At 49.1% G+C, this 8,568-nt stretch overlaps 1 long non-coding RNA gene across 1 annotated transcript; it reads right to left on the minus strand.

Moving 5' to 3' along the window:
- Positions 1–501: 501 nt before the first annotated feature.
- On the minus strand, positions 502–8,148 carry LOC126515445 (uncharacterized). The gene is made up of 6 exons (XR_007595849.1): positions 8,111–8,148; positions 7,433–7,578; positions 6,354–6,539; positions 4,923–5,127; positions 2,503–2,728; positions 502–836 (listed from the first exon to the last, which is right to left on the minus strand). It is a non-coding gene; the product is annotated as an uncharacterized lncRNA (long non-coding RNA).
- Positions 8,149–8,568: the final 420 nt, after the last annotated feature.

The following is an 8,568-nucleotide window of genomic DNA, read 5'->3' on the forward strand; positions in this document are numbered from 1 at the left end:
CTGAGGGAGGAATGGAAGTTATAGGAAAAATTTAGATTAATACAAAGAATGGTCCAGCTATCAGAACTGTGTGGCTGGCCATGCGAGGGGCTGCTTCTGAGAGGGGAGTCCTTGTCATTGCTCCTTCTCAAGAGCAACCGCTTGGCAGGCTATAGCAGCTACAGCAGCTCAGCTCTCCCGCTGGGAGCCTCTGGGATGGATGTCATCAGTCTCTGGGTCCATGTGGAGAGGCCTCCATCCGAGCATCCAATTCCTTTGCTCTCATTGCTTCTGCCATTGCCACCCCAGGAAGAAGACACCTGATGCGAGTGGCAGTCTAGGGAAGGACTTACGGCAGGTTCTACCTTAAGCATCTCTCTGGTGACATAAAATACGTATTATTGCTATATTGCGGCATGATGTACCCACAGGCCCACGTGACAGAAAAACTCCAGCCAGAGTCACCACTTTTACCCCATTCTGTGTATCTTACTTTTATGGGTATATACACATGTGTGCAAATTCATGTGTGTGCATGTTCCTGTGTGTATGGGTGCATTGTGTAGAGGCCAGAGGACAATTTTGAGTGTCATTCCTGAAGACTCCATGATCTTTGTTTATTTACTTAATTATTTTAATTTAATTTTCTGTATCCTTGATAATTTTACATTGCAGATGATGAAATATCATATCTAGTCCTCATTTCCCTCCCCCCAATGCTCCCCGTTTTCCCCTCAATTCTCTTCCTAGTGTGTTCCTGGGCACAAGATCAAGCCAGGCAAGATTCCAGCAGAGATGGGGGGAGGTGGTCTCCAGGCTCCGCTCCTCATTGAAGGGCTATTGATGCTTCATAACATCTGGGGGAGGGAGAGTCGTTCTGTTTAAGGTGTTTCCTTTCCTATGCTCATACTTGGTTGTTGGGATAAAGTCTCTTCATAGACCTGGAATTTGCCAATTCAGCTAGGCTGGCTGGGAAGCAAGCTCCAGGAACTTACCTATCTCTCCCCTGGTCACCACACCCAGTTCAAAACAATTTTGTTTATTTTTAATTTCTTGAGAATGGATGTTTTGTCTGCTTCTGTGTACGCATGTGCACCAAGTATATGCCTGGTGCCTGCAGAGCCAGATAAGGGTGCCAGATCTCCTGGGACTGGATTATAGATGGTTGTGATGCTGGGAACTGAACTCTGGCTCTCTGCAAACCCCACGTTTGCCTTTTAAAATGTGGGTTCTGGGGACCAGTCTCATGTCCTCATGCTATCTCCCCAGCCCTGTATGTGTTTCTTAGGGAGCTCGGAGCTATACATGGAAGAAGCATTTCTCCTTGATGATCTGAGCTCCCAGTACAACCCAACTTCCTGAGCTTAGAATGCACAGAGGGTGGTGCTCACTTGCTTTCACATCTTACCTTCCTGCTACGGTTTGAATATGAAATGCTTTCCATAGGCTCATGATTTGCATGCTTGGTCCTCAGTTGATAGCACTCTTTACTTAGGGAGGGAGTAAAACCTTGGAAGATGGGGCCTGTCTGGAGGGAGCAGGTCACTGTGGCCTGCCCTTGAAGGTCGTGCTTGGACCTCAGGTCTCTTTCTTTCTTTTATTTTGCATTTGTTTATTTATTGTGTGTGTGTATGAGTGTGTGTGTCACACACATATGCACATGCCATACCATGATTGTGGGAGTCAGGGGACCACTCTTAATATGTGGAATCTGAGGACTGAACTCAGCTCCTGAGACTTGGCGGCAAGTGCTTCATCCACTGAGCCATCTCGCCTGTGCCCAGCTTTTGTCTGCTGTCTATGAAGTGAACAGATCCTTTTCCTCATAGTCCTGCTGCCATGATGCTGGGCCACACCACAGGCCCAGAATCAACAGAGCCAAGAACCTCGGAAAAGTCCTTCCTCCTTGAAGCTGCTCCCTCAAATACTCAGTCAGGGTTATGTAGAAGTAGAAGTGACGACCACACTTTCTGTCGTAGTCTCTCTGAGATGCTAAACAGAAGTCCCTACGCTGGGGACTTAGGTCTTGCAGCTCTGGAGCTTGTGTGATCCACCACCAAGGTGAAGGCACCTTGTTTTCTGGAGGGGGTCTTGCCTTTGTTCAGGGACAATACTTTGAGTGTTGGAGCCTCTGCAGTGGAAGAATGCTACGTCCCCGTATAGAATGGGCTCCTTCATCAAGCCTGTGTGTGAAGACATCTTTTCTGCCTTATGCAGGGCAGAGCCCTGTGACTCAGTGGACTCTCAGAGGTCACACCTCCTAATACTGCTGCATTTGAGATTAAGTATCAACTTGCAGATTGGAGAGGACAAACACAGTCAACCCCCAGCACCTTCCCTTCTGCTCACTGCCTTCCTGAGACTCCCATCTTGCCTCTTTCAAGAGTCAATGAAAGTGATGACAGGAGTTTGATCTCTCTCTCTCTCTCTCTCTCTCTCTCTCTCTCTCTCTCTCTCTCTCTCTTTCTCTCTCTCGCTCTCCCTCCCTCCCCCCCCCCCACCTCTCATTTAATGACCACTTACAGAACTGGCACGGAGCTTTCCCCTTGCCTAAGTTCACAGAGATGTACTGCTCTGGCAAGTTGATGATTAAAGTTGACAGTCAGTCCTCAATCCAGAGTGATCTTCAGTCAGCAAAAGCTTCTCCCTGGCTCTTTCCATTAGGCAGCAGGTCCTGATGTCTGAGTTCTTCAGTATACAGCTTCGGTAAAAAACAAGCAGATGCCAGGTGTGTGACTGGTGACTTTGGCTGTAGGGTGTTGATGGAAATATGGAAGAGGGTTATCCTCACTGACTCTTGAGGGATTTGTGCTTGCAATCAGTGTACAATGTAACTTGTTGAAGTACCGATTCCTGTACCTCCTTTATATCAAGTTTTCAAAACAAAACCCCGAGCTCTGCTGCTCTAGCTAGCTCTCCAATGGTACTCACGTAGAAAACAAGGGCTGAGAGACTGTTACTCTAGACTCCTTCAAGGCTACTCGGCACTCAAGGTTGGGGCTGATACAGAAGCTGATAATTTCTCGGAAACAGCTGAAAAGCATCCTTCATCTCAGATGCCGTGTGTCTGAGTACTCCTAAGGCATCTCTGTCTGGCCTACAAAGTCCACACAAAGGCAGATGTCTCATGCTTTCTTAAATGATCCTCACCTTCTTCTAGAGACAAGTGCACAAAGCTGTCCAGTAGCATTCAAGGTAAAGACATCTGCCTCCTACTAAACATGTTTCCATAGGGTCTGGAAGAAAATCCATGATAATCCACAGGTCTACCAAACTGGCCCTGGCAGCGCTGAGTTGAAGATGTAGAACATTGCAATCAATGATGAATTTGCATGTACACACACACACACACATACATATACACACATCATATGCTTACACATGGTGCTTTTACATGCATGCACGTATACCCCCACACATGCATGTGCAAGCACACACACGCACACACGCACACAGGCACACATACATGTACTCAGGTTGCTCCCATGTGGCAGCACAGTCAGCAGCTCCCTCATCTCAGAGCCTTAAACAACCTTTTGGTTGGTTGTCTCAGTCTTTCTGCCCTGTCCTCATGATCCAACCATGACCATTCCTCTTCTGGAGGCAGCTGTTGGCCTAAGAGTTCTTAGTGCTGGGATGGTTACATTGGGTGCATCTTTGCCAGCCCCATCCAGAGAAACGCTTGGACTCAGTCACCACACCCCTCTCTTACAGCTCCATTGTTGAAATAGGAGCGCCGGGGCTGCGTCCCCAGCACCCCGGCCACCTGCTAGCTCATGCCCGAAATAACAACACACAAATTGTATTAATTTAAAGACTGCTTGGCCCGTTTCTATCTAGCCTCTTCTAGGCTAATTCTTGCACCTGGACTAGCCCATTTCTAATAATGTAAGCACCCCAAGGTGTGCTTACTGGGAAGATTCTAGCCTACGTCGATCCTGGGTCAGAGCTGCCTGGGAGAGCGGAGCCTGGCCTCTCTGCTCTGGAGAGCAGAGCTGTCGAGTCTCTCCAGGAGCAGAGCAGAGTCTGACTCTGAGAGGAGCTGCATTACTTCTGACCTCACTTCCTCTTCCTACCAGCATTCTCTTCTGTTTACTCCACCCACCTATGTTCTAACCAATAAAATGGGCCAAGCCAGTTTTTTTTATTAGCCAATGACCTTCTTCCATCACTCCATCTTTATGCCTCTGGACCAGTTTTCCCTTTTATTCAGCTTGTGTGTCTTGAGCTTGGGAACAGAGCCTCTACTTGTTAGGCCGACTCCTCCCCTTTAGGGTGGGTCTGGATGGTGGTTTCAGGCTGACTCTGTAGTTTTCTGAAGCCTGCAGTTTTGACAGACAGTTACAGGAACCCAGAAGCCTTCTCTGTGTGCAAGAAGTCTAATTTATCACGTAGTAATGGTTCCAGTAATCCTGCAGCTAGGCCCTAGGACCCCAGCAGCTTCACCCCTGCCAGCTCCCCAGAAACCACATGAGGTTCACCCTACAACCCTGCACCCCAGGCCTCCTGATTGTAGTCAGTTCGGCCTGGAAATGGATCTCCAAAGTTGTGTGGCTTTCAGAGATAAGGATAATCCAGAGGGCTACTGTACCCTTGCGATTCCAAATTCTTCCGTAGCCAAACGCCCTTGTGCCAGCTGAAATTCACGCCACAGCATGGCTGAGGAAGGGCTTTGGGTTTGGGGTTGGTAGACCTTGACTGAGGGGCCTGCTAGGTCCCAGCTTGCTTCTTGAGCCAGGTGAGCCTGTTTGCCCTTTTTAGCCTCAGTTTCTTTGTCCATGGGCTGGGCTGGCCCATAGCACAGAAGCAAATCTTACTGCTTGCTGGGTGCCCCCTGTCTTAAGAGTTCCATACAAAGGTCAGTGTCTGGGGGTTCTGTCCACTTCCCGGGAGGCCCCTCCTGCGTGGCAGACATTGCTGGGCTCCCTTTGTCTCCTACTCACCGTATCTCTGAGTGGTCCTTACCCCTGCTCTGCCTCTGTCATCCGGCACATACACCTGGGGTATCACAATATGCAGAAATGTGTCCTCCTCTGGCTGGGTGGTCATTTGCTCCATCCAGAGAAGCCAGTCTTCATTTGTTATGCTGGAAGCGTGCCACACTCCAAAGCTCATGATGCAGCAAGATGCCCTTCCCCACTTCATCACCTGAGGAAGGACATGCACCTGAGAACTTTCTACTGTGGTTGGTGTGGTGTCTACTCTATGAACAGTCTAGGGAAGGCAGTGATCTGCTGGGTGTGGGGGAGACCTTCCACCCATTATGAAACAAAGCAAAACAAAAATAAGAACAAAAATATATAGTGATAACTACATAAGACTAGACACACGTTGGTCTTGAAGGGTACCAGGAAGATCTTTTGGTGCCTCTGTTCTGGGAACAGAAATTTGGTAGGGTACCAAGTACCAAGTAAGGAATGGGAAGCTCTTCCATTTAGTGAGTGGAAGACATTGATGCTCACACAGCGTTGATCCTCTGCAGGATTCTGTCCTAATAGATCTCCACATAATCCTGTTAATTACATCTGCATGAAAAGTGGGGAAACTGAGGCAAAGAGAACTAAGAGCAGTCAAAAGCTTCACATTAGCAAGCAGTAGAGCTGAGAATCAAACAGAGATCACTTGACTGCATAGGGAGGCTTGGCCTCTCAGGCTCCATAACTCCAGGGGAGTCCACCCTTGCAGTTGTGATTTCATTCCAGTATGGCTGTTTTCATGTCCCTGTTCATTGCTGGGCTACGCTCATGAGTCAGGAACCAGCCCTGCTTGTTTCTTTTTGTCCTCCTGGCCCTTGCCAGGTGTCCAGTAACTATAGCTCCATGAATGAAGAAGTGAATGAGCGAGTTAGTGAATGGGAGCCACCATGACAAATGCCACCGGAAAGGGGTGAGTGAGAGTGTGTTAAAGGACAGCCAAAAGAGCGAGCATGCGTAGGGAAGGCAGTGGGCAAAATGATGCTTGCAGGGGGGGTGTTGCACCCCAACATGTTACTGGAGAGTCAGCTACATCTGCAGTGTTGACCTGGACTCCAGCTGCATGACAGCCCTTTGGGAGCCTTTATCACTCCCCCCACCACCACAGCAGGGTGGTACTCTGAAACAATGTCTTCAGGGTCCTCTGAAGCTCAGCATGCCACGTAGCTCCCCCTTCTCCCTCCCACCAGCTGAGGCCTCTGAGCTGCATCCTTGTCCAGATTGCTGGCATTACTTCTAATCCTTAAACTGTACCTTCCCCCTGGAGGAAAAGCCTCTTTTCATGCTGAGGTTGGAACGCTAAGTGTTCTGGAAGCAATTGGAAATAATCATGAGAACAAGCAGGGGGTAGTGTACAACAGGAGAGGAGGAGACGCCACTCCCCTGAGAAAACAACCTTACCAAGTCCCTGGCTGCAGAGATTTGAGGCTGAGGCAATGGGGTGACTTCAGGGTGGAGAAAGCAACCAGGGAGGGGTGCTGGCAGTTGGGGCGGCCAACTCTCACCCGGCCAGTTTGTGCACATGCAGGCATGAAGGCATAAATCTTCAGAATGGTTGGTGTGTGTCAGTGGGAAAGAGGGGTAGGCCTGCGGTGTAAGACATAATGAGTTAAGGGAATCATTGGGCGAGTGAAGAGAAATATCAGGCATCAAATTGCAGGGAAGATTTCAAGTAATCATAAAGGGTTTTCTTCAAATATATTCACTGCTAAGAGCTACAGATGTCAGGAGAGGAAATTGGTTCACTTACAGTAATAGTCGTGAGGTTGGGGGCGGGTGGGCAGGAAGAGTTAACCAGACACCTCCTTCTCCCCAGGGGTGCTGGGTGTGGGGAAGAGGGCCAGGTTCAGGGACAAGGTGTGGGAGGAAGGTATGGTTTCTCCCTGGAATTGAACTGATAACCAGTCCAGTCTGAATGGAGAGACAGCTTAAAGGACATGATAATCCCAACAGCTACCCGCTCCCTGAATGAGAGACAGCCAGCAGTTAAGGGATGCGTTGGCCTGACGTGACCAGAGCTCCCTACTGGGTGTGGAATACAGTGGAGACACTTGGGAGTACAGTGGCTTCTCTGAGTGTCCAGCCTACTGATGAGATGAAAGCAATGCTCAAAGGCGGGTGGGAAAGATCTCCAAGACAAAACTGTGGGGATGAGAGCTGCCCATGACCACAGAGCGTGGAGCTTCAGGGACCATGCGGTGACCACTTAGGCATCATTCCTGTCTGCGTCTCTGCTGCTGTTGACACAGTCCTTACCAAACAGCCTTGTGGAGGAAAGGGTTCATTTGGTGTCAGTGAGTCCACCATTGAGGAAAACTAAGGCGGGAACCTAGGATCTGAAACTAGAGACCGTGGAGGTAACACTGCTTGTCGGCTTGCTTAGCCACCCTTTATATACAGCCCGAACCTGCCTAGGGACGGTACTGCCCACAGGGCGCTGGGCCCTCCTACATCAGTAAGCAATAAAGAAAATGTCTTACAGTCAACGACCACAGGCCTATGTGATCTGGACAATTCTTCAGCTGAGGTTCCCTCTTCGCAGATGACTCTAGGTTGGCGTCGTTGACAGCTGCAGCTGATGACAGACCTGTTTGCTCCCAGAAGCCTCCTTTCCCAGGATCCCTCGCTGAGTAAGACATTGCATTAACTGAGGCAGATCCCACCTTCACCTGAGCAGGGAAGCCCAGGGTGACTCTGCCATCCGGAAGAGCCCAGGCAGTGGGTTGAAGCAGCTCAAACACCTCTTAGGGGGGACACAATGTGATGGACAGTTTTGCAAAAGGCATAGGCAGATTCAGCTGACTTTATCATAATGACTTTTATGCTAGTTCCCTGAGACAGCCCTGGTTCTTATGAGGAGACGTGATGGAGCCCTGGCCATTGGTAACTGACAGAGGTGTCTGAATTAAGGAAGCCCTGTCTTTAACAGGACATAGTTAATGCCTTTTTCTTCAGAAAGTGTTGAAATAGAAGCGGCGGGGCTGCGTCCCCGGCACCCGGCCGCCCGCATGGCTAGCTTATACCCAGAAATAATTACACGGAAACTGTATTCTTTCAAACACTGCCTGGCCCGGCTAGGTCCAGTTTCTTATTGGCTAGCTCTTACATATTGTTCTAACCCATTTCTAATATTCTGTGTAGCCCATGAGCTGGCTTACCAGAGAGGATCTTAACCTGCGTCTGTCTGGAGTGGGAGCATCATGGCGACTCACTCACTCAGCTTCTTTTTCCCAGAATTCTCCTCTGTCTACTCCGCCTACCTAATTTTCTGTCCTATGAGGGCCGAGGCAGTTTCTTTATTATTACAAGACCCACCTCCATCAAGAAAGCAGAGGGTTCCTTAAACTGTGAGAATGTCCAGCCTTTGTGGCGGAGGGCACGAAACTGCTAGCACTCAAGGCTCTTTGCGTCTGGCTCTGTGGTTTTCCTATCAGCGTCTATTCATTGCACAGACGCTCTGCTGTGCTGTTTTCTATATGCACCTCACAGACTCCGGTCATGTCCATCTCCTTTGACCCTCTCCACACTCTCCCCTGCTGCTGGTCCCCTGCTTTCTTCTACTTTCATGTCTTGGTTTGTAAGTTTTTTTATCTGGATTTTTTATATGATAGAAAAC

This window comes from Alexandromys fortis, unplaced genomic scaffold (assembly GCF_014885135.2).
Source record: "Alexandromys fortis isolate MF-2015 unplaced genomic scaffold, M_Fortis_MF-2015_v1.1 scaffold_121, whole genome shotgun sequence".
In the NCBI taxonomy this organism is placed as follows: Eukaryota; Metazoa; Chordata; class Mammalia; order Rodentia; family Cricetidae; genus Alexandromys; species Alexandromys fortis.